The sequence below is a fragment of the Felis catus genome, chromosome A1 (assembly GCF_018350175.1).
Source record: "Felis catus isolate Fca126 chromosome A1, F.catus_Fca126_mat1.0, whole genome shotgun sequence".
Taxonomy (NCBI): domain Eukaryota; kingdom Metazoa; phylum Chordata; class Mammalia; order Carnivora; family Felidae; genus Felis; species Felis catus.
The window spans coordinates 48,797,038-48,822,818 of record NC_058368.1 but is presented as its reverse complement, the minus strand read 5'-3'; the positions used below and the strand labels follow the sequence as shown (position 1 = coordinate 48,822,818).

The following is a 25,781-nucleotide window of genomic DNA, read 5'->3' as shown; positions in this document are numbered from 1 at the left end:
AACACAGATTTAAAACAGTCAGTTCTATGCAAGTTATGCTCCAAAGTACTCCAAAGTACTATGCTCCAAAGTACTATGGACCTTATGTATAATGAAACTTGGGAAGAGCTCAAATGCTAGGGAAATGGAAGAAAGAACATTTTCTTTTCTCTTAATCTCCATTATTTAGCATCAGTTAATCACATTGTGTCATATGATAGGTTGGTTGATTGATTAGCTTACTTCCCATAAAGTTAGAAGATCCTGAATTTTATAGATCTCATTAGCCCCATGATTAGAAATCTTGGGATCAAAGATTCTGGGGCCTAGAAACATATTTGTGTTGTTCCCTTCCTTTATTCTCAGTAGGTAGCCCAGGCCTGCAATTGATTCTTTTTTTAATGAATAAACAGTCAAACCTCTTTTATGTTTCTGTAGAAAATCAGTAGAAATGTTGATTATGTTGTCCTGTTCATCAAGTCATTAGTACATATACATTCTAAATTATTGGGAATTGCACCAAGTTGATTGAGAGTATTTACAGGATACCACACCTATGAGGTATGCCTTATGTAGGGTGAAAGGACAAAGTAACTGGAGAAGATTTTGCTTCTTGGGGAAAATATACAAGAAGAGGGACAGATAGGAAGGGCGGCTAATTTTTAGCTGCTCATTACATAAGGTCCTCTCTCTGGTAAAATAAATGGGTTTGCCTAAGAGACAAGACACTTTAGGGGCGCCTGGGTGGCGCAGTCGGTTAAGCGTCCGACTTCAGCCAGGTCACGATCTCGCGGTCCGTGAGTTCGAGCCCCGCGTCGGGCTCTGGGCTGATGGCTCAGAGCCTGGAGCCTGTTTCCGATTCTGTGTCTCCCTCTCTCTCTGCCCCTCCCCCGTTCATGCTCTGTCTCTCTCTCTGTCCCAAAAATAAATAAACGTTGAAAAAAAATAATAAAAAAAAAAGAGACAAGACACTTTAAGTTTGGTATTGCCTACTCCACAGGTGGTAAACATGGGAAAGCTGAAACAAGAGAAATGCATGGGTATGTGGGTGTACATAATACAGAATTGGTGACTGCTGTTCAAACCCATGTGGTTATGGATGCCCACAAAAAACTCATACCCAGCTGGATGGATCCATTATAGTCATGGCAGCAACATAGAGGCAAAATTCCAGAGCTGAAAGGAAAGCAGAGAAAACGAAACTGAAACTAACCTATTTTGGAATATCTTGATATTGATGTAGCTTGGCATTGATTGCCTCACCCAAAAGTGGTGGGAAATAACTGCCCCAAGCTTTTTGGACCATAAAGGAGACTGTCTTCCATTTCGATCCCACTCAGGTCAGGTATCTGAGAAAGCCTTACTGGATCCCAGAAACAGTTCAGTGTCAGGATCTTTAGCCCTTAACATGGCAGAGTGTCCCTTACCATCATTTGGAAACTGTCTTGTTGTGTTAGGGAAAGCTGGAGGAGTTCCCAACAAACTCCAGAGTAAATGAATAAAAAAACCTATTAACTATGCCTAGATACATAAGTTGTCACAGGAGCCTAAAGAATTAGGGAGTAGTTCTCGGTAGATTTTGATAGTTCTACCCATAAACTTCCATATATTATTTGCAGCATGTGTGGTTCCATCAACTGCATACAAAGTAATGCTTTATAATGGAAGAACCCAAGTGTATATTGTTTAAATTATAATGTAGAGAACTGAGCTATTTACAACACTTTTGTTCCCTCATAAAAATAAGTCAACCCTCCTCCTCTTCCAACAGGAACACCCTAGCCAACCAAATTATACCACTTTAAAATTTGCAAAGCACCACACACACACAAAAAAAGATCCAGATGTTTTCAGAAAGAAAAAGGGTGGGGTAATAAGTGCTCATGTCCTTCTTTTCTTGGATTATTCGATTCAAAGCACTTTTTTGTTTATTAAATCAACTAGTGTTCACAGTTTCTGTTCTAATTCTATTTTAGAATTTCTAATTCTAATTCTTACCAAGAATGCTATTTCTAAAAAAGGAATTCACTTTTATTCGATTCAATAGTTGACTTATTCTACTATTGTTGAGTTCCTAGTCTATGCCAGGCACTGTGCTAGATTCTGGGATTATTTTAAGGAACAAGACCAACGTGATCACTGTTCTCATGACACAACTTAATTTCCTTTTTAGTTTGTTTCAATGGATTTTACCTCTTGTTCAAAATTTACACATTATTTTTTTAGCCAATCAAATTTTCTATTGAAGTGAATGTCACATCCCTCCAAGTTTATCTTAAAATTTAATGCACTTGTAACCAAAAATTCTAATCTGACTGCTTCATAATTGCCAATTGATTATAAAGCTCCTTTGGAAGAATAACTGCTGGCAACTAACTAGGCTATGTTGAGAAGGTGGCGAAGTGGGAATAGAATTGCCCTGCAGATGTCAAAATACAACACAAAGTTCCAAGAGGCAAAGGAGTGTGGTCATAGTGCAGGCTCTGATGACTAGACAGTATATAGGAATTAAGATTCCACAAACAGACTCGTGTACTTTTTAAAAAGATAGTGGAATTCAGATGTTTTCTCCTTCCCGTGAAACTTGTCAAAAGATCTAAAATTTAAAACCATAAGCTATTAAAAAAAAAGCCTGAAAATACAGAGAAATTTGTTCCAAATCCAAAGAGAATGCCAAAAGTTAACTTTGCTGTCCTCCAAAGTATAAATTTCTCTGAAAGAAAATTAGAGTACCCCAAGAGGCTAACCAACATTTTTTCTCTCTTTATCATAACTGCAATGGAATCATAGGCGGGGGAAGGGAGAATGTGAGGGTCAAATTCTACACTTCAGTGGTAGGAGAGAGTAATTGGAATACCTCTGTAGATACTTGTATTTATTATCCATCTCCTCTTACCCTGCTAATTCCTAACACTGGAGAATAGCTTTTAGATGTGGTAAGGTAACAGGGAGAAAGGGAAGCAGCAAGCAGAATTTATTGAACAGAGATGAGTCACCAAATAAGTGACCTCTGATCTATATAGGGCTGCACTGTGGACCTTATTGACCTGTGTGATCAGCCCATCCCAAGATGTGAGTTCCTAAAGCTAAGTGGTGATGGGCCCCCCACATAGAGTAAACTCTGGGCAGAAATTCTGAAACAACAAACCCAAATGGGCACTACCAGTTTCCCAAGATCATGCTTCCCTGACTTAATAGTATCAGCAGGTAAAACTTCCTTTTTTCAAGTTTAATATTGACCCAATTCAAATATAGAACCAAGTCATATAAATGAAGCCTAGCAACCTGTTACAAAATGGAATGTAAGCGTTGTAAACCATGTAATGTAAAAATAATCTAAGAAACAAAAAATAGAGGAATGTGTAAGATGTGTAAGGAGGCATAATTGTACTAATTTCTTCATCTTTATGTTCAAGAATTAGTGATGCCCTCTAAGATTTAAATATCAAAGAACTTGGATTTAAGTAAATTATTAGAGTCATAGAAGTAACATTAAAGGAAACTGATGTAACTACGCGAAACATAAAGCATACTATGGAGCATGATGTTTTTATAATTACAACATCCTATTAGTTTCAGTTGTACGTCATAGTGATTTGATATTTTTATACATTACAAAATGATCCCCACAATAAGTCTAGTTACCATCAGTCACCATACAAATTAGTGCAATATTAGGGACGCCTGGGTGGCTCAGTCGGGTAAGTGTCCAACTCTTGTGTTCTGCTCAGATTCATGATCTCCCAGTTCTTGAGTTTGGGCCCCCCATGGGGTTCTCTGCTGTCAGCGCAGAGCCTGCTTTGGATCCTCTGTTCCCCTCTTTCTCTACCCCTCCCCTGCTTGCTCTCTCTCTCAAAAATAAACATTAAAAAATTATTATAGCATTATTGGCTATATGCCCTACGCTGTATATTATATCCCACGTGTCACTTGTTTTATAACTGGAAGTTTGTACCTCTTAATCCCCTTCACCTAATTTCACCCACCCCCAAACCCCCTCCCCACTCTGGTAACTAAGTTTGTTTCCTGTATCTGTAAATTGGTTTCTCCTCTGTTTTGTTTGTTTTGTTTTTTTAGATTCCACATATTAGCAAAAGCATGCAGTATTTATCTTTTCCTGCTTGACTTATTTCACTTATCATAATACCCTCTAGGTCCATCCATGTTTTCACAAATAGCAAGATTTCATTTTTGATGGCTGAGTAATATGCCATTGTATATATAGATGACATCTTTATCCACTCATCTACCAATGGACACTTAGGTTGCTTCCATACTATGCCCATTATAAATAATGCTGCAGTGAATATAGGGTCATATATTTCTTCGAATTAGTGTTTTCATTTTCTTCAGATAAACTCCCAGAAGTGGAATTGCTGGATTGTTTAGTGGTTCTATTTTGAATTTTTTGAGGAAACTCCATTCTTTTTTCCACAGTGGCTATACCAGTTTACATTCCCATCAACAGTGTACAAAGTTTCCCTTTTCTCCACTTCCTTGCCGACACTTGTTATTTTTTTTGTCTTTTTGATAATATCAATCTGACAGGTGTGAGGTGATGTCTCATGGTGGTTTTGACTTGCATTTTTCTGATGATTAGTGCTGTGTAGCATCTCTTCATGTGTCTATTGGCCATCTGTATGTCTTCTTTGGAAAAATGCCCATTCAAGTTCTCTGTCAATTCTTTAATTGGGTTGTTTTAAAAATTTTTTTATATTAAGTTGTGTAAGTTATTTATATATTTTGAGTATTAACCCCTTATTGGATGTATGATTCTTAACTATCTTCTCCCATTCATGAAGCTGCCTTTTCATTTTGTTGATGGCTTCATTTGCTGTGAAAAGTCTTTTTAGTTGCATGTAAGCCCATTTGTTTATTTTACCTTTTGTTGTCTTTGCTTGAGAAGACTAATTAAAAATATATATATATGCTGCTAAGACTAGTGTCAAAGAGCTTACTGCTTATGCTTTCTTCTAGGAGTTTTATGGTTTCAGGTCTTATTTCATTTAAGGCTTTAATCCATTTTTTACATTTTTGTATATGGTATGAGGTGGTGGTCCAGTATCATCCTTTTGCATGTGACTGTCCAGTTTTCTGAGCACCATTTATTGAAGAGACTGTCTTTTCTCCATTATATATATTTTACCTCCTTTGTCATAGATGAATCGACCATGTATGTGTGGGTCTATTTCAGTGTGTCTGTTTTTGTGTCGTCCGTACTGTTTGGTGACTATAGTTTTATAATTTAGTTTAAAATCAGGAAGCATGATACCTCCAGCTTTGTTCTTGTTTCTCAAGATTGCTTGGGCTATTCGGGGTCTTTTGTAGCTCCGTACAAATTTTAGGATTGTTTGTTCTAGTTCTGTGAAAAGTACTATTGGTATTTTGATGGGATTGCATTGACTCCGTCGATTGCTTTGGGTAGTGTGGAGTTTTAACAATATTGATTTTTCCAATCCATAGGCACAGTATATCTTTCCATTTATTTGTGTCATCTTTAATTTCTTTCATCAATATCTTATAGTTTTCAGAGTATGGGTCTTTTACCTCCTTGGTTAAATTTATTCCTATAGTATCATGTCATCTGCAAATAGTGACAGATTTACTTCTTCCTTTCCAATTTGGATGCCTTTTTATTATTCATTCATTCATTCATTCATTCATTCATTCGTTTTTGCCTAATTGCTATGGCTAGGAGAACAGCATGTTTTATATGTCCAGCATATATTAAAATTATGTCCTTATTTGTTACAAGTTTACAGATCCAGAAGGAGAGCATACATATAGTTATTACTCCTGGGGTATGGAAGGGAGAGAAAATGTTCACATTTTCTATTTTATTTACATTCTTTCCCATCATCATTTTCCTTTGGAAAAACAAAAAAATAAAAACTTTTTAGGAGTATTGCATATTTATCGAGGCCTTTCCTCTAAAAAGTACATTTATGCAGCTAACACCATGCAAATAGCATCATGATGTTTTAGTTCAGACTTGTTAGCTCAGTTGGGTAGACCATGATGTTAATGAAGCCTACCCTGAAGTTTTGTTTCCTGTCTGGGTCAATTAGCTCTGCACAGAGGAAAAGTGGCTCTTTTGTGCATTATCTGTTAGCCCCAGGAGCCAGGCTTTCAAGTCTTTACCTGAGTTTCATGGCAAGAGACACTGTGTGGATGTTGCAGAGCATAGAAAATGGAAAAACAAAACACAAAAAACAAAAAACCCTCAAACCATGTGAAGCCAAAGGGTGGAGGCAGTTAATGTCACTTTCACCTAAGAAGAATGACTCATATCTTATTCTCTTTGAAATGTCTACCTTTGATATTCCCAGACCACCACATTTCTGAGGTTACAATAAGTCAAATCAAAACAATACTACATTAAGTAAGAAACTCTTATTTTTTTAGCACTCCCTTTCCATTTGCCTTTATTGCTTTCTTCCACTTTCTCTTCTTCAGAGGATTTCTCTTTTTTTCCCATATTCATTCTCATAACAAATGACCTCAAGAAATAGAGGCTGACCCAGCCACTATGTATTGCCTCACAAAGGAATTCTGATTATTTCGGTTACAGTGAGGAACACCAATTGCTTAGGGATTCTAGTCTGACAATTTTTCAGGCCCACAGTTTTACCCCTTAACTTTGCAGCAAGTAAAGCCTGGTAACACTTTTTGGAGGCTTGTCTAATATGGAGCCTACCATCTAAGCCCACAGCTTCATTACAATCTGCATAGATCAGTGTCAATTTATAACCAGAATCATGGAAGGAATTTGAGCAGCTCGTTGGATTATTTATGTTGAGTATATGGAAGAGTTGGGGTTGTACATTCCAACATATCATCGTGAATGATGTACTAGGTAAAATTCTAAACAAGTCACTTAGAATCCTGGGTATTGGTTTTCTCACTGGAAAGAACACCTAGTATATGGGTACACTGTAATGAGAAACAAGATCTTGTAGTATCCCCCGTGTTTCTTTTACAACATGTTTTCAGCTTTTCTGTCATCAACTAATAATTTTTCAGTTGTCTTTGTTTTAGAGAAGGCATTTTACACATTGATAATAGCAGTAGTGTTTCTAGGGCAACTTTTCCTCAAAAAAAAAAAATTCAATTTTCTAACACTTATACTTGGATACCAAGAAAAGAAAAATAAAGTTCTCAGGAATTTATGGCTTAGATTTTAGAAATCCCTGGATATTTCTTAAATATTCTCTCCTGGGAAATATGGAAGAGATATGTGTGATGAATAAAATAATTCTCAAGATATTTTTTCAGATAATCTGGCTATTAACTAGATAATTAATATAAAACCGTAAGTTTCCACAGAAAACCACTTCAGATACAAAAGAACTATGAGGGAATTCATTGTCAATCAATTATATTTATTTTTAAAGCTCTTCTTCCTGTCAATAGTGGTTAAGATTACATGCTACAGAGGATTTTAATTTGGGTAGACATACATTCTGGTTTCTGGAAGAGTCCTGGTTGGCTTAAGCTGTATAACTATTGATAGCATCCCTTTTCATTTTCCAAAGTTTGAAAGGATTATATAATCACTGTTTTAATAGGTTGATAACTCCTTTTCACATCTTTCTCTTCATTATGTCTCAATGTATATACCTCTCTGAGGAAAGTACAAATACATGAAGAATGCAAACACTATCCTTATGCACCCCGGTCCTTCACCCAAGGCATCTGCTAATCTCAGGGTTGCCCCCCAAATCTCGGGGTTGCCATCCACATCATAATCTGTTTGGACAGTGGCCCCCCACTCTTTTTCTTGTAACTATCCTGTAAGGGGAAACATGTGTTTACATGGATTCAACTAAATTAAATAACCCTTAGGTCTGTCTCTTTCTTCTTTCTCATACGTGCTGCCCCCAAGCCCTCAACTCAATCTCACACGAACCGTTTTTATCTCTTTGTAACTAGTCCCATTTCCCAAAAGAAAAATCCTTCTCAAATATCATGTTGTTGGTAGAATCTGGTGTCACATGAAGAAGTCTGGGGGTTTGTACTTGGCTATTTTTTATTCTAATGTTCAGGGTAACTGGTGCAATACTACATGAAAAGAGTGAAAAGAATTGTTTCTGTGAAAACACATGTAAATGTTTTAAAAGACTAGATAATTGCTGAAAGTAATACTGTTGAAGTAAGTGTGGGCAAGATAACTAAAATACAAGTTTACAAAGCTGAAAAACTCTAGGAAGATCTACACTCATTACTTTGCATGTTTCTTTAGTTTTTCACTCCACTTTAAAAAACACAAACATTAAACCACACACCATGCATTGTGTATATGACTTGTGTGAGAAAAATAATAGAAGAAAAGGCCTTGACTTATATTTTTAAAAATCAGTGAAAATATCTAATGTGTAATGTTTTAAAATAAAATATGAAAGGTATTTTTAAATACAACCAAATTTTTTATTTGGTTAATAAACCAACCTCTGGGCCAAGCTGCATTGGACAAAAGAGCTTGAATTGAACATAAAAATCATTTACCTGTGTATCTGCCCCCCTTTCTAGAATTTTAGCTCCTTGAGAGAAAATATCAAATATTGGTCTTAGTATCCTTTGTTCTCCAGCACCAATGAAATGCCTGGGCCTTTAATAATTGTTTGCCTCTTAAAAACTTTCAATGAATTCCCCTTGGATAAATAATATACTACCAGATTCTTTATTTTTACATTCATAATTTCTCATATGAAATTTTTATTCAAGGGGCGCCTGGGTGGCACAGTTGGTTAAGCGTCCGACTTCAGCCAGGTCACGATCTCGCGGTCCGTGAGTTCGAGCCCCGCGTCAGGCTCTGGGCTGATGGCTCAGAGCCTGGAGCCTGTTTCCGATTCTGTGTCTCCCTCTCTCTCTGCCCTCCCCCGTTCATGCTCTGTCTCTCTCTGTCCCAAAAATAAATAAACGTTGAAAAAAAAAAAAAAAAGAAATTTTTATTCAACTCCATGAATCCAAATGGAAGCCTCTAAGCAAACTGTTTTGCTTCATTTCCTTAAAACACACACACACACACACACACACACACACCATACACAACTATTTATCTGCCTCTCCTCATGAGGTGCTTCCACTTGGAACTTCCTCTCACCAATTTCAGTATCCTACCAACTAGAACCCTAGATATGACAGTCATTCACTATGAAGTGTTACTCCTCCGACATGATTTTCCCAACTCCCTCCAAGTGACCTGGTCATTGGCTATTTACACATTTGGGTACTGAAGAACAAGTCATGAGAAGTCAGCTCCCGTGTACAATTTTGGGACTGGCTAAAGACACAAACATCGGGCTGAGGGAGCTGACTCAGCTGAGAGCCAAATGCAGAAGCTCAGAAATGCCATTGAGCAGCTGAGACACGGCATCTGGCAGCATTATAAGTTAAATCAGGTTTCAGACAATAGCCAACCCAAGATTTCCTAAAGCCCAGAGCACAGGAAAGACAGTAATAGGCAAAAGAGCACAGTCATGAATCTGTGTGGAAGGCTGCCATCATCACTGAATTGTGTTGTGAGCTCACAGACCCCAACAAGAAGTCACACTGTGCAGGCTATGGGACCATGCAATAGGTGTGACCTCTCTTCTCCCAATCTTCGCTTAACAGGGTTACCAGTCAACTTTGCTGTATAGAGAACAATGCAAAAACCAAATAAAAATAGGCTATCTATGCCAGTGGGCTAGCAGACAGCTGGGTCTTTGAGGTAACATAGACATATAGTGGGGTCCCAAGGGAACACTGGATTTCAAGTGTAGAAACCAACAGAAATAATCATTTATTATGAGAGCCCAAGAAAGCAACTGGATCACCAGGTCCCATGTTTGGAGTAGTGAGCATTTTAAACAAGGAAGAATGGGGAATGGAAAGGAAGGCACTGAAGCTCTAGATACTCCCTACAGGGAATATGCTCAGGAAACAGTTGGATCATAAGCAGATGCAGCCAGATTTTGTGACCCTGGAAGAAATGTAGATGGAGCAAATAGCATAGCCTCACAGTTAAAAACACTTTAACTTAGACACTGAGTGATACTATTTTGTACTATAGGTAACCTAGAGAATAATGGGCCAGTCTCCTCAGATAGATTTTAAACAACAGTAGGTTTTAGAATCTTTGAACAGGTTTTGGTGGTAAGCACTTCGGTGGAGAGAAGCATAATTCTGTTAAGCTGAGCACCTCTTGAGAAGCTTCTTCATTCACCGCAACAATAAAGAAAAATTTGTCAGTTACCAAGTCAGCATATTTTAGGACCATGCATCTGGATACCTAGAGAATGTAGTTTTCTATGACTTCATAAAAACCTAAGTCAACCAGTTTTCAGATTTGTTAACTATTACTCAAGGACCTGAAGGCAAACTTTCTCATCTTTGATGCATTGGTGTTTCAGTTTTTTTTCATCCTCTGTTTCATAGTATTGTCATGTTCTCCGAGTAATTTTGTTAAAAGTAAATTTTTACAGATGCAACAAAAATCTCTCTTTCTCTTCCATAAAACACTACCTGGTATGGGGCATTTTTTTTTTTTTTTGAGCTACAAACCAATTTGACGTATTCGATCAAAGAACTGGAAAAAATTAAGTGTCAACACTATTGCCTCATTCTACTCTTGTTTGTTTGCTTGTTTTATCTGTTTCCTAGTGTTAGTTGCCTCAAATCTTTTTAAACATAGGCTAGTGACAAATAATAATAAGGTAGTTAGTAATTATGGAATGCTCATTATATGCAAGAACTTATGCTACGCACTTTATATTGTTAAATCTAATCTACACAAAATCTTATCAAATGTGCACTCTTTTTTTTTTTTTTTTTTTTTTTAATTTTTTTTCAACGTTTATTTATTTTTGGGACAGAGAGAGACAGAGCATGAACGGGGGAGGGGCAGAGAGAGAGGGAGACACAGAATCGGAAACAGGCTCCAGGCTCCGAGCCATCAGCCCAGAGCCCGACGCGGGGCTCGAACTCACGGACCGCGAGATCGTGACCTGGCTGAAGTCGGACGCTTAACCGACTGCGCCACCCAGGCGCCCCTCAAATGTGCACTCTTATATTGCTATTTTGCAAATAAAGAAACTAAAGTTCATTTCGGCTAAGTAATTTGCCCAAGATCACATAGGTAGTAAGAGGTTTTGTGAGTTGCACATTTATTGACTATAATGTGTGTGTGTGTGTAAGATACTAAACTATTCTCTTTTCTTCGTTTCATCGTGCAATTATTTTTTCTTGTACGGATGTTTATTGAACATTTTGTGCATTAACCAATGTACAAGGTATTCAATAGGATTCAGAAATGGCTAAAAATCAATCCCAGTTCTCAGAAGCTTATGGTAGACATTAAACATTTTTTAATTAAAATGACAGCTTTTTAATTGGAAAAAAAATAAAAAGAACTGAGTGTTTGGCCCTCAAAGTTAGCCTAGGAAATTCAGATGTTGCAGGAAGGAAATTAAGTGGCTCTCACTGTACTTCACAGAGAGTAACTTGAACATTGTGAAGAACAGAATTCAATATCTATTGAATACAAATGGGGTTTTTGTCATTATCCTTGGCTGTGGAACATATTTTTAATATGTTTGTCTATGTGATAAGATTGTAAGTTCCTTAAGTGTTGAGACTCTTTTTATACCTCTATTTTGCCACAAAGCCTCGTGCATGGTTGTGTCACTCAAGATTGTGTTTAATTGAATTGAGATAGTATCTCTTATCAGTATTTAGTGCTTTTTCATGAAATAGTTGGGAAATTTCTCGTCTTTCTTTCTCCCACAACACTGAGACCACTGCAAAAATAACCAAGCTAGAATTTACCCACAATTCTAATGCCCAGTGCACAGTAAAGCTCTGCCCCTTCTCTTTTTCTCATATGCTTTTTATATGACCTTTTTTCCCCCTGGATTATAACAGGACTGTACATTACATTGAGAATTATTAATCCAAATATTTTTTCTGACAACCCATTTTGAAGGAAAGAAGAAGTCAAAAAAGTGTTTTGAATTTGAAACTCCACCTTTAAACAAAAATATTAGATGATCTCTTTAACATTGCTGTTACCCAAACTATTAACATTAGCAAATTCTCCAACAAAATATATATCTGTTTTTTAAAATATGCATTCAGTTTTGTAGTAGTATTTTTTTTTCTTTGCTAATTACACATAATTGGTGAGTGGCCACCAAGAGTTCAAATCCTTGAAGTACCATTTTGTAGCACTCTGGATGGCCTGTTTGCAAGATTATATTACAAGGTTTGCGTTATTCCTCTGTTGAGATTTCAAAGATAAACTTCTGACAGATTTTCCAGAAAAGAGACCATCTCTTTAATGTGTTTGCTTCTAATAAGTGAAACTTGTAGGATCACATTATTACTGTAAAAAAAAAAAATAAGTTTCATACCTTTTGTTTGACTTAACCAACTAAGGTCTTGAATGTGAACATTGATTATGTCAAAAATAGAATTAACTTTTTTGAATTTACAATAATAATTGCATTTTTTTTCTTTTTCTTAATTCTGTACATTCTTCATCCTGTGTTTTTGATTCATTGGGATTATGCTTTAAAAATATCTAATTCAGGAGGGGATGGATGGGGGAAATGGGTAAAGGGTCAAAAGGTACAAACTTCCAGTTATAAGTAAGTCCTGGTGATATAATAAACAGCATTAAGAATACCGTATTGTATATTTTTGGAAGTTGCTAATAGAATAGATCTTACAAGTTCTCATCACAAGGAAAAGTTTGTAGCTATGTGAGGTTATAGATATTAACTAAACTTATTGTGGTAATCATTTCAAAATATATATGTACATCAAATTATTATTTTATACACATTAAACTAACACAATGTTATATGTCAATTATATCTCAAAAAAAAAAAACTGTGGGAAAATGCTTAATTCAATGATAAGCCAATATCTGTGAAATACTTCCTACAAAGGTACCGACAATTCATTTAATCACTTGCAGCAAACAGAGTAGCATAGCAGGAATTATATTTGCTATTTTTCAGTGTAAACTCAGATAACAAAAATAATTTACCCTGAATTAACATCTTGATAAGATAAGAAAGTAACAATTAAATAAGCATATACCCTAGTGGTATGCAAAGTGAACAGGCTGTCACTTGATTCGAGGATGGACGGAACCCTCTTTTTACCACTTATTCCAATCGTTTGTCCTAAGGAATCAGATGATGGTACTTCCCCGTCCCATACTGTGTGCTGTGTATATTTACATAAGATTTGTATGGTGGAACAAAGATATAATTTGTAGTTTATTACTGGTAAAGGGGAAGATGCCAAATGTTTAGAAACTCTTGAAGACTGGCTTTAGATCCTCAACTGTTCCAGGTTTTGTTCTAAAGCGCGGGGTTAAATGAATTGCCAATGTGTTGTCTTGTACTTTGTTTTGTTTTCCATAATCCTCCGCATGGTGAGCCTGCTGCTTCACACGAAAAACAAAGTATAGCTTAAACTACCACTTCTTACCACAGACTCATTCATTCCCATTCTAGAATCAACACTTTATATTTTCCTTGTTAGAAAATTAGCAATGCAGCTCATATCCCTGGGTTAGTGGATGAAGGAAAGAGATAATTTGTATAGATTACCCAATTTCCTGCGGGTGAATGGGAACACAAAGAGAAGGGAAGAATAGAGAAGGAAAATACCAGAGTAGCCAGAGACTAATGGGCCAGTCCAAAGTAGTTGCCTGGAATGTAGGGAATGAAAGCCTGAGGTAATTGTTTGAAACTGAATGAGTCAATTGTTAATACTATTTGAAAATATTTGAAAGGTCCATAACCTCTAAGTAAAGTTAATGTTTTTGTAACCAAGATAACCAGAGAAGTACAAAGCCATCACTTCTAAAAACACTTGATGATAGAAGTATTAGAGTGTTATTAAGTATGCTGTGTAAACCACCTACTGCAAATTTTTAAATGTATTCTAAAATAAGAAGGGGCCTATCATGGGTAATGAAAACAGATGAGACGCTCTTTCTTGACAATTAGATTCTTACAGTTTATCATGGTTCTGTATCATGGTATAACCTTGAAGTTCTGGTTAATGAAATGGATCATAACAAAGAATAGAAAGACAGAGAATAAATTGTCTCTTCAGTTTGACTATTTAGTTCAGATGCCATGTGAAGAAACTCGCGTCTCCTGTCATCTCAGTATCAGACGTTACCTGTGAGACAACTTGGAGCCCAGTTTATCACCTTTGGAAGCTGTTAATTACCAGGGACAGGTTCATATTTGACAGTTCTTCTCCCATGACTATAATCTTAAAACCTCTACAATCTGGAGGAAAGATTCATCCTTTTACAACCCGCGATGGCCCTTCCCTTTTGGTAAAGGCTTCAAACTCAGCTAAGCATGTTCTCACCTTCTCTGCCCAGCAAAAGAGTTTCAGGGTCCAGATGTATTTGTTCTAGTTGACTGTGCAGTGTTGTTATAAATGACATATAGAGAGAGCCAAGTCCTTTCTCTCTGACCATGTGGGGATCAGGAAAGTTGCATAGGTAGGCCAAAGCAAGTTAATCCTTAATCATACATGGTTACCAAAGCTTTATGTATTTGTTTGGACCCAAGGACATTTTTGCTGAGTCAGAGCCAGTCAATATCACTTTTTAGATAATTTTTTTTTTCTTTATATGCTTGGGTAAGAAGGTCGCACACTTTAGTGCCTACACGCCTGGCAGGGCCTCTCGCAAACCTCAATCCACATGTTAGCTTCTCTGAAAGTCTAGTAAATCTCAGGAGTAGATCCCAGTTGTCTCAGGAGAATGAGGTACTTCTTCATTTCTCCCCCAATTTGGTCACAAAGAACTTCATCTGACAACATTTTATGATGCAGTGACACTCTGCCAATGTTTTTAATTATGAACTCATTAAGTTGGCTTAAATACAGCAAAATGTATTTAGTAATTTGTTTCCATTCTGAGTGAATTTGCTGTCAGTCTCTGCCCCTCAGGAATTTATCTACCAGTACCTACTTTTGGAATATTTACACAGCAAAATAGAACCAAGGACAAAAAAGGGGCCCCTGGGTGATTCAGTCGGTTAAACATCCAACTTTGACTCAGGTCATGATCTCACGGTTCTTGAGTTTGAGCCCCAAGTTGGGCTCTGTGCTCACAGCTCAGCTTCAGGATTCTGTGTCTCCCTCTCTCTCTATCCCTCCCCCGCTTGCACTCAGTCTCTCTCTCTCTCTCTCCCTTTCCTTCTCTCTCTCTCTCTACCAGTCTCTTGCTCAGAAATAAATAAATATTAAAAAAGAGAACAGAGGCACCTGGGTGTCTCAGTTGGTTAAGCGGCCAACTTTGGCTCAGGACATGATCTCAAAGGTTCACGGGTTCGAGCCCTGTGTGGGACTCTGTGCTGACAGCTCAGAGACTGGAGCCTGCTTTAGATTCTGTGTCTCCCTCTTTCTCTGCCCCTCCCCTGCTCATTCTCTGTCTCTCAAAAACAAACAAAGAAACAAACAAACAAAATACACACACATACAAAAAAAAAAAAAACGAGGGGCACCTGGGTGGCTCAGTTAGTTAAGTGTCCAACTTCTGCTCAGGTCATGATCTCATGGTTTATGAGTTTGAGCCCCGCTTAGGGCTCTGTGCTGTCAGCTCAGAGCCTGGAGCTTGCTTCGGATTCTGTGTCTATCTGCCCCTCCCCTTCTCGCACTCTGTCTCTGTTCTGTCAAAAATAAATAAAAAACATTAAAAAAAAATTTTTTTTAAAGACAACCAAGGATGAAAAAAATATAGGGCAACTATGTCAAAGTCGAAGGAAGTTCACTAAATATAAAAATAAAGGGTAAGTGGGAAGATAACTCTATGGTCATTTTCTGTCATCAACATATGCCGTATGATTTATTTTAGACTGGCTCTGGCTTTATACAAAGCCCAACACTCAAAGGACTAGGGAGACCTCTTGAAGTCTGCAATGCACTAATAAACTGGAAAGAAGTTGCTAGCAAGATGCTACACAGCCCAGATATCCCAAACATGCAGCAATGGTGGTGCAATCATCCACCCAGCCATGAATTCCTGAAGTCCCTCCAGATGCCACACAGAAACTTGGGTTTCTGAATCATCCAAGTAATAGGCAGAGTCATACGCAAAATAGAAACTTCAACATATTTTTAAAACTAAAAATTGCTTACGATTTGGAGGAAAATGAATGTCATTCAATTTAGCCTTCAAACCAGTGAATTAACCTCAAATGTTAAGGTAAGATTCCTAAAACTAAATTATTTTAGTAGGAAAGATTTTGTGGTGGATGGATTTTCAAACCCAAGGGGGAAATGCATTGAGAAGAGTAATTTTATAAGGGAACCTAGAAGAGTTCTTACAGGTATTTTTGTATTTACTGACAAAGTTCTTTGGAAATAATAAGGGCCCACATTTCAGTATTTTCCACGGGGCAGGCACTTTGCATTCATTATCTCGGTTTTTGCAATACTGCTAAGCCACGTCTCTTTTCTACAGATGAAATTTAAAATCTTGCCCCAAGTCACACATATAATAAATAATAAAACTAGGATTGAAAGCCAGAGCTGCATCATTCCGAAGCCCCCTCTCCGGCAGTGCTGATGGCAGTGCTGGTGGAAGGCGAAGGAAGCACTGCAAAATCTCCATTTACTTCCTATCATATCTCCCTGCTCTTCTGGAGTTTCTCCCTTAAGCTTTAAGAAACAATTAACGTCCATGTAATCTCCATGTCTTCTTTCAAAGGTCTTTCTGCATCCAGCCATTCAAGCTCTGCTTCTTCTGAGGCTCCAGTTATGCGCTTTTCAAAAGAGAGTCTTTGGGGACTGAATATTGGTAAAGCTGTTTTACAGATTGCCAGCCACCTCCCTTTTGGTCAATGGGAATAGCAGGGTGATACTGTAGCTCTCTGTCCCTGTAACCTGAGTGCCGGGTCTGCCTTCTCCTTGGCAGCTCCGTTTCCCCGACATAATTAATTTCCTGTGAACTGTGGCAAGGAAAGGGCATTTTAAAACCTTCTTTACCAACAAGAGTCACTTCCTGTTATACTCCACCAAGCCGAATACAGGTTTTCACATTACATAGATCATAACATTTCCTGTTTTTCACCTTATACATCTCAATGGCAGCTGGAACACATCAGCACTACCTTTAATTACTTTATCCTAATAGCTAGGTTAGGTTGTCTTAGATCCTATCAGGAAGTCTTATGAATTATAATGGTCTTCAAAAGGTTTTTGTTGGGAAATTGATGCTTGATTTTTACTATTGGTGCTGTTAATTTATAAATCTGATAAGGGGAAATAACTCTAAAAAGAAGTAGTGTTCCCTTCAAAACTCAGTTTGCCACCATTTTTATTTATTTATTTATTTATTTATTTATTTATTTATTTATTTATTATTTGCATCTGGCCTTCTTCCACGGTGGAGAGAGCAGTTCCTCAAGCAGCAGATTGAAATCTGCAATCTATGTACAATGACTCCCAAATCAATTTCCTCCAGCCATATCTCTACCCTTGGCTCTAGATTTGCATTAGTATTTGCAAAGAGATATTATTTGCAAGATATCCCCATGCATAGTATGACAGGTATCCCCTAGGTATTTCTAGGATATACCTAGAAATAAATTCCTAAACCAATGCCATCTTTTCTACTCTTTATCTCTTCATAGAACCCCATAACTGGTTCCTGTAAACCAGAGATCTAAGTGTTTAATGATCAGTCACTAAGTTCTGTCCTGTAACCTCCACCTCCTAAATAGCTTTCGATCAAACCCCTACCTACCTTCCCCTGCCACTTCTTTTGTTGGCAATATCATTATTGAACATGCTAGTTGCTGCCTGCCACACCCACCCAGACCTTTCCTATTTTCCTCTTTTGTGAAAGGAGCGTTAGTCCATTCTCTAAAGAAGAGCTGCTAATAAATGGACCAGAGCAGACACACCTGCTCCAAGAGTACCCAGTGATTAATGAGGTCACTTAACACAGAACATGCTGTTCAAAAGAGGCAGCAGCATCTAGCAGGTTATTTCCTGCCATAATTTGGATGTGGAATATGGAAGGGATTGACCTATCCATAGAAAAAAAGGAGAGCAGAGCAGACATGCTGGGTGAAGCCAAGAGTTCTGTGTTAGAAAAATAGAGAGAAGTTAGTCCTTGGAAGTGCTGACTTGTAGACAGATTGACAATTGCAAATCTGGCACACGAGTGCACAAAAATGAACATTCCTTTTTATTAAAGATATTAGTCTCTATGCCTTGCAACCAGAAGGAGGTGGCTAACACAGAAAGGGGGTCAAGAGTATCCTTGCAATCACAGTCTCTTCAAGGGGGTGCAAATTTGTTTGTAGGGCTGTAGAAGATAGGACAATCCCTTCCAGGATGGAGAAGCAAGCCATCCTTGTGAGGCAAAGATAAAGTGGATACTGTCCTGGCCAAAGCAAGGCTTTGGTGATTTTGCTTTGGAGCAATTCCAAGGAAATAGGAAATGCAAGCACAATTCTCCCTCCCTCTGTATCTCTCTTCCCATATTGCCTCTTCTAGAAGGATAGGCACCAATTTGTTAAAAGCAGTTACTTTCAGAGGGTGGAATTATAAGAGACTTTTAGGATTTTTCCAATTGTATTTTCTTTTTTTCCCCAGTAATGTACATGTCATTGTTCAGGGATAATGAAATAAGAAGGCAAAAATGAAATAAAATTCAAGAACGGCAGAGCTGGACGACTGCCTGTCATACTATTAGACGGTTGCAACAGGGCAGCACATGCTCTGGTCCCAGGTTGCCTGGCTGAAAGCAGATAAGGAAACACAGGGCCACCATATGACTTGGCTTGAGGAAACCCTTTCTGTTTGTAACCGGTATTCTGAGACCACTTAAAATCAGATCCAAAACTAATAGTTCCCACTGCTGAATTGCAATGTCAAGCTGAATTGTCTGACTTGCCAGGTTTCTATGGTTAAAATTAATGCCCTCCTTGGCAAAGACTGTCATACTAGCAATTGGAACCATCTGAGAGGAGCCAGAGCAGTCTGGATTTCCTGACTCCTGGGTCCCTTTGAATTACATGTCTGCATTCATCTGCTTCCCCCAAGAGTAGAATGAGGTGCAGGCTTGTCCTAAGGCTTCAAACACAGCATTTGATCCAGTGATGTGCAAAATCAGAGTGTGGGGAAAAAGAATAGTATCAAAAAGAAATCATAGGAGTTGTCTCAGGAGTATGAGGAAGAGCTTCATGAGAATAGGTAGACATGAATTTTACATTTGCTTAACCAGGAGTGCAAAATGCAATTGAGAAGATCTAGCCAAATTCATCCCAAGCTTGAGATGAGAAAGGAAGGAGAAGAAGGCAAAGAAGACAGGAGCTCTGTGGTACCTTGCAATAGAAAGATGTGACTAACAGGACTAGAGTACGCTCAACAGGCAATAGACCTTTACAGGAAGTGTAAATTTGGATGTAGCGTTGTGGAAGACTGAGGAACCGTGAGGACAGCCCTTCCCAAACAATAGGTTGCTATCTGCAGTCTATATGCAAAGCCTCAGGAGTCAACCATCTCCAGATCTTTGCCCTCGGAAACTTTCTGGAGTTCCAGAGGTACCTGGAGGTCATCTGTGATCCAATTAGCAACAACGAAGAGCTAGACTACCAATGGCCAATGTGAAAAAGGTTTACAAACAGTGTAGGGGATAGCAGTGTTAGAACATTTCTCTAAACTTGTGTCCTACTCAACTGCTCCAAACCAGGTTCCCTGTTTGGGCTGAAAGATGCACACTTCTCTTGGTCATTAAAAATAGAATAATAAGAGAAGCCATCTTGGGAATGAAAAGTGCTTTCTTCACTAGGATTTGCAGATAGTGAAAGGAGACAACTGTTAAAAAACAAATACGGGACTGGGGTGCCTGGGTGGCTCAGTCAGTTAAGCGTCTGACTCTTGATTTCAGCTCAGGTCATGATCTTACAGTTAGTGAGTTGGAGCCCTACATCAGGCTTGCACTCACAGTGTGGAGCCTGCTGGGATTCTGTCTCCCTCTCTCTCTGTCCCTCCCCTGCTGGCTCTCTACCTCACTCTCTATCTCTCTCTCTCTCTCAATAAACAAATAAACATTAAAAAAAAATTAGGGGACACCTGGGTGGCTCAGTCAGTTAAGTATCAGATTCTTGATTTCGGCTTACATCATGATCTCCCAGTTTGTGAGATTGAGCCCATAACAGGGATTGGGATTCTCTCTCTCCCTGTCTCTCCCCCCACCCCCGCTCCTGTACACACGCTCTCTCGCTCTCTCTCACTCTCTCTCAAAATAAATAAATAAACTTAAAAAAAAAAACACAATAGATTATGCAAGAATGTCTGCATGAATAAAAAGGTAGCACCCAAAGGGGCATGGAATTTCCAGTGCTATAGGAATGAAACCTAAATCTCATTTACCTGTACTTTGGGCTGCAGAATTATGAGGGAAACAGACTAACAGGCAGAACAGCAAAAATTGTCTTGGTCGGGAAAAGACTAATATGCAAAACATCTAGGAATTGGGATAAATAAAATGGAGGGAATGAGCTATTGCATCAAGAGGAGGGCTGTATATCCGCAGGGAGAAGCAGAAACACTCTATGAGATTGAACTAATGTCACAGACATGAGATTAGCCAGGCTTATGGACTCCAGGTCCAGTTTGCATGTGAAGAGATCCCCTTTTTCTTTTTCTTTTTAAAAAAAATTTTTTTAACGTTTATTTATTTTTGAGACAGAGAGAGACAGAGCATGAATGGGGGAGGGTCAGAGAGAGGGAGACACAGAATCTGAAACAGGCTCCAGGCTCTGAGCTGTCAGCACAGAGCTCAACGCGGGGCTCAAATTCACAGACCGCCAGATCATGACCTGAGCCGAAGTCGGCCGCTTAACCGACTGAGCCACCCAGGCGCCCCAAAGACCCCCTTTTTCTTATGGGGGCCTGAATGAGTCATATTTGGCAGTCAGAAAATGCCAGATATCATCTCTCACCTGGACTTTTACAAGCTGGTCGTATGTTCTTATATCTTCAGACTTTTCCCACTCTACTCCATCTGCCGTGTAACTTCTAGAATAATACTTCTAAACAATTTCCAGTCAGGTTATTCTGCCTTCAAACCCATCTATAACATTCATCTTGACCCTGCAGACTTTTCTCACTGCCACCTGTCACATACCCCCAAAGGTTCTCTTGGCTCCAGTCACAGAAGAACCATGTCAAGTCCTTCAAGCGTGTCATCTCTGTTGCTTTGTAAACTTAGACATACTTTGTTCTCTCCTCATCCCCCACCTGCCTGATTCTACCAACCACCCTTGCTGCCGAAGTATGCAAGACTCAGCCCAAGCCCAAAAGATCACCTCCTTCTTAGGGAATCCTTCACTGATTAAGCCTATAAAAAGATGTTTCACTTCTGCTCTGCTATGTAGCTTCCTTCACTCTTGCTCATGGCATAGATGACATTGTTGTGTCTCTGTTTACACTTCTGTTTCTCCCACTGGAGTGTGAACTCCTTAAGAGTGGGAAGAATCTCTTTAAGTCTGTAACTTATCTTTAAATATCTTTAACTCTCCAGCATCTGGCCTAGTTACTAGGCTGCTGTCATGTCTATTGAAAGAATGACTATGATCGTTACCTGCTAGATATCCCCAAAAGTCATAGTCAATACCTGAGAGGGGATTTGGGATTGTTACAGTGACGTTTCTGTGTAGAGGTAAGGGGAAAGTCACCCCCCAACCTGTTGTATCTCATCCTTTTGAGAAGCTTAACGATTCTTTTTAAATGGATTAAATATTATTTCCCCCTGAGGAATATTCCCTTGATTTGGAGAACTTCCTATCTGACTGCTTACTCAGGACTTTATCGTCAATCCACATGGCCACAACTTTCTTATATAATTCATTTATTTCACCTAAAATATTGAGCAATGGAATTGAGATGCTTGAGCCACCCTGTAAGTGGAGAGTGCCTCTGTAGTGGATCCTATACCATCCTAATTCTGCTTATGTGGATATTTTTAAAATGTAACATTCTTGAGTTCCCTTTGATATTTCAGCAAGGCTTTATTAAAAATGTACTATGTACTAGGCATGATTTTTATCGTCACAACTTATTGGGTGCATGGCAGGGTCAATAATTTATGCAATACCACTTAGTTAAGAAAGAAATATAATTTTTTTTATTTTCTATTTTAATTTTGCTCTCCAGCTAGTACACTGCTGGGTAATGGAGAAAACATAACTCTCAAGTGACAGTATATAAGCTTTTGGGGCAGTCACTTTGGAGTAAATCCTCAATCTTTCTGTTCTTCTCCACTCCCATTCCCAAGATGGTTCCTGGATGGGGGACTTTCAAAACCATGAGTTACTGGGATAGAAGTTACTGGAGCCATGCCCAGAGATCCTGCAAATAGATGAATTTTACGTCCTTGTTCACTGCTTCATTAATGTCCTGTCCGAATGACCTGTGGGCCCACAGTGCTGGGTCTGGTGGACTCATGGGTTGTTCCCACACTGGTTCTGTGAAAACACCTTGGCCTGGCACTGTGGGCCTGTTTGAGGATCAGCAAGAGATTTGTCCAGGTCTGATTTAGCCATCTACCCTGCAGCCTGTGCTGTGGGGTCACTTTGCTCTGGTCTCCACAGCTGGCTCCTGGATTCTCCATTCAGGTAATTCCATGTACCCTACTAGTTAAACACACTTACTGCTTTCTGGATTCCTTCCGTGGTACATGAGACTCAAGAGTGCGGGGAGAGTTGGAGAAGTGGAGAGTCTGACTTCCATCCTTCTATTTGAGCCCTCACTCAGCCACTTGTAATACAGCCTACAGAACAATGCTTCTCAAACTGTAATGGGTTCTCCCCACCATCCCTTGCAGACCAGTATTTCTATAAAATACAATAAAAATCAATTACTAGAAAAATAAATAATAAAGAGGTACACAATACAAGCCCCAGTTTTTTAACATATTTGATTCAACAGGCTTAAATTTGGTTTTTTTTAAGTCAGTTTGCGCTCCTATAACAAAAATATCACAGACCGTGTGGCTTATAAACAACAGAAATGTATTTCTTACAGTTCTGGAGGCTAAAAGTGCAAGCGGGCCAGTGTGACAACTTCTGGGGGTATCTTCACATCAAGGGAAGGAGAGAGGAGGCAAGTGCATTCTCTCTCTCTCTCTCTCTCTCTCTCTCTCTTTTCTCTCTCTCTCTCTACTTTAGGGCACTAATCCCATCCATAAACCCCAAGTTTCCTCAAGAACCCTCAAGTTCTTGTCTAATCCCAATGACCTCCCACAGGCCCCACCTTCTACTACCATGACATTGAGGGGTAGGGTTTCAAATTATGAATGTGATGGGCTTGGGGGGGAGGGCGCAAACATTCAATCCATGACACTAGTCTATCAAATTGCTATGGAAGTTTCTAAACCCATTTCAGAACTTACCTCAGGATGGACTGGAGGCCACAACAAAGAATTGCAGGCCAGCACCTTCTCAGGACCGCACTTTGAGTGGTGCTGGCCTGGAGTGTCCCACCTTGGACCAAGCACTTTTCTGAGGTGGCCTTTAATCTTCCCAGGCAGTGCCCAGGGAAGAGAAAAACAAGTCCTGCTGTGCTGGAATTCTGAACAGTTTCTCTTTTATGTATTTTTTCACAGCCTTCAAACACCACACCCAACTATACTTGCCATCGCCACGTTCCGGTTTTAGTTAGGGCTAAGCCAGGACACCCTTCTTTCTCTGCCTTGGTCTCCTTCGGCGTCTGCCTCTCTGACCAGGAGCCTTTTCCACTCTCTCTTCTAGTTGTTTTCTCTACTTGGGGTTTACAGACAAAACTCCCTGTCTTTGCTTTTGATATGAGAACAGGAGGGATTTCTTTTTCCTTTTGCTTTTTCTTCTTTCTTTCATTTTCCTTTCTCTCTCTCACTTTTTTTCTTTTTTGGCATTTTAGAAAACTCTTTTCACTCTCTAAAAGGCTCAGCTCTCTTGCTGGAATTTTTTTAAAAGTTGGCTTTAGAACTCGAAACTGATCAATGCCCTCTTTGTTCCAGATGGTACCCGCCCTCTTTCTGGAAGGACAACTGGCATTGACAAAATGGGTGGGGAGCCTCAGAGGCCAAAAAAAGTACAGGATATGAAAATATTTCATAAAATGCCTATTACACTCACATCTGGGTGATACAATAAGAGTGATTATGAAGGATTTTAAAATCTTTCATCACTATTACCTTATACTTGTTTGATAATTGTTTAAAATTGTTTAAATGATGCTTTGGATGGAAACATTTATATATTCCTTTACCATACACTGATCTCACAGTGAGACAAGAGAAGTTTCCATGTTTTAGATCTTTATATATATGAAATCAAAACTAATACCACTAGAGAAAATACAGTTAAAATTGTGAGATTTATTCTGTGTGTGTGTGTGTGTGTGTGTTTGTAAACAATGGGAGAGAGAATTAGTTTTTAACTGAGTGATCCTTATACACTCTTGGAATTTTAACTTCACGTACCAATTAACTTCTGCTTTACTCTCATGAAAATTGAGTTGCCCACAGAAAATTGAATGGTTCCTTCTTGATATTCGTATGTTTAAAAATTACAGTTTTGTAAAGATGCCTGCAAAATTACTTTATAGAATTCAAAATAGCCATCAAAAGAAACTAGGAAATCTGGACAGTGTTTATACATTTTCTCTTCTTGTTATCAATTTTTTATTATGACCACATGAATAATTCTAGTCATTATTTCTATTTCGGTAGCTATTATATACTTGAAAGTTGCTGAAAAAAATAAATTCTACTGTTCTGAGACCTTACCTCTTTAAGACTCACAGCTGAGTGCAGGTCATACTCCCTTAACTATTTTAAATTTTTGCTCGGGGCCTGGACTAGCAAAGAAACCAAATAAATGTTCACCAAATTAATTAACTATTGAAGGTAAACCCTCACCTTCCCCAGACTTTTATTGAGCACACTGTCCCTTCATGTGTACACACTTTAAATTAAACTAGCTTAATAAAAGAGATGCAGGAAGCACACAGTTATTTTTAATTCTAAACAAATATTGTGTTATGTGGATCTACAATATCCTTCAACAATGCACTTTCAGGATACTGGTCAGAGTCCAGGTAGGAAAGAGATGGCTCAGTCAACTTATATATTTGGGGAGAATTTAATTAAGGGATTACTTTCAAGTGTGCAGAGTGTACAAAGGATACTGTGGTACCATGGGGCTGGTTACCAGGGGCACTGGTACCATCCTTGAGCTGAAAGATGCCAGGCCAGGAGAACCTAAAGATGGAGAAAGCTTACTAACAAAAAACTAAGAAACCAAGCTAAAGAACACAAATGTATATTTCTGTTACAAAATCAAGTAGCAGTTTAAATGACATAGAATTTATCCCTCTTTCCCACTACTTACCAGAGCCTGTTATGGACAGTGCTGTAAACATTATGTGACTTTGGACCAAGGGATGCAGCCAACCCCGTGATCCCTGCACCTTGCAAGAAAACTCCAGCTCAATTTTCCTGTCTTTACGCTCCCTCCGCCCTCTGATCTCCTGCTAGCATTCTCTTTGGCAGACTCAAGGAGAATCTGAGGCTAAAGAAGCCTGCTGCTATCTATCGGAGTCTTAGTCTCCAGAGAAGGATGCAGGGATGTGACAAGGGAAGCTAGAGAGAAAAACACAAGACATCTAACACATTCAATGTGTTGTCTTGCAATTTACACAAGGTTGCATGTGTGATCTTTAAAATATTTTGCACCTGAGGCATGCTTTTTAAACATGCTTTATACTTAAAAAGTAGAAAA

The 25,781-nt window shown here is 38.6% G+C and overlaps 1 long non-coding RNA gene across 1 annotated transcript in view; it reads right to left on the bottom strand.

The window, feature by feature from the left end:
* Positions 1 to 24,106, bottom strand: part of LOC109498473 — a 29,896-nt gene extending 5,790 nt beyond the window's left edge. Inside the window, exons 1-3 of the long non-coding RNA XR_002155329.2 lie at positions 23,411 to 24,106; positions 22,671 to 22,853; positions 1,100 to 1,155 (exon numbers count right to left, since the gene is read on the bottom strand). This is a non-coding gene — a long non-coding RNA (uncharacterized LOC109498473). The remainder of the gene's footprint in view (positions 1 to 1,099; positions 1,156 to 22,670; positions 22,854 to 23,410) is intronic.
* Positions 24,107 to 25,781: the final 1,675 nt, after the last annotated feature.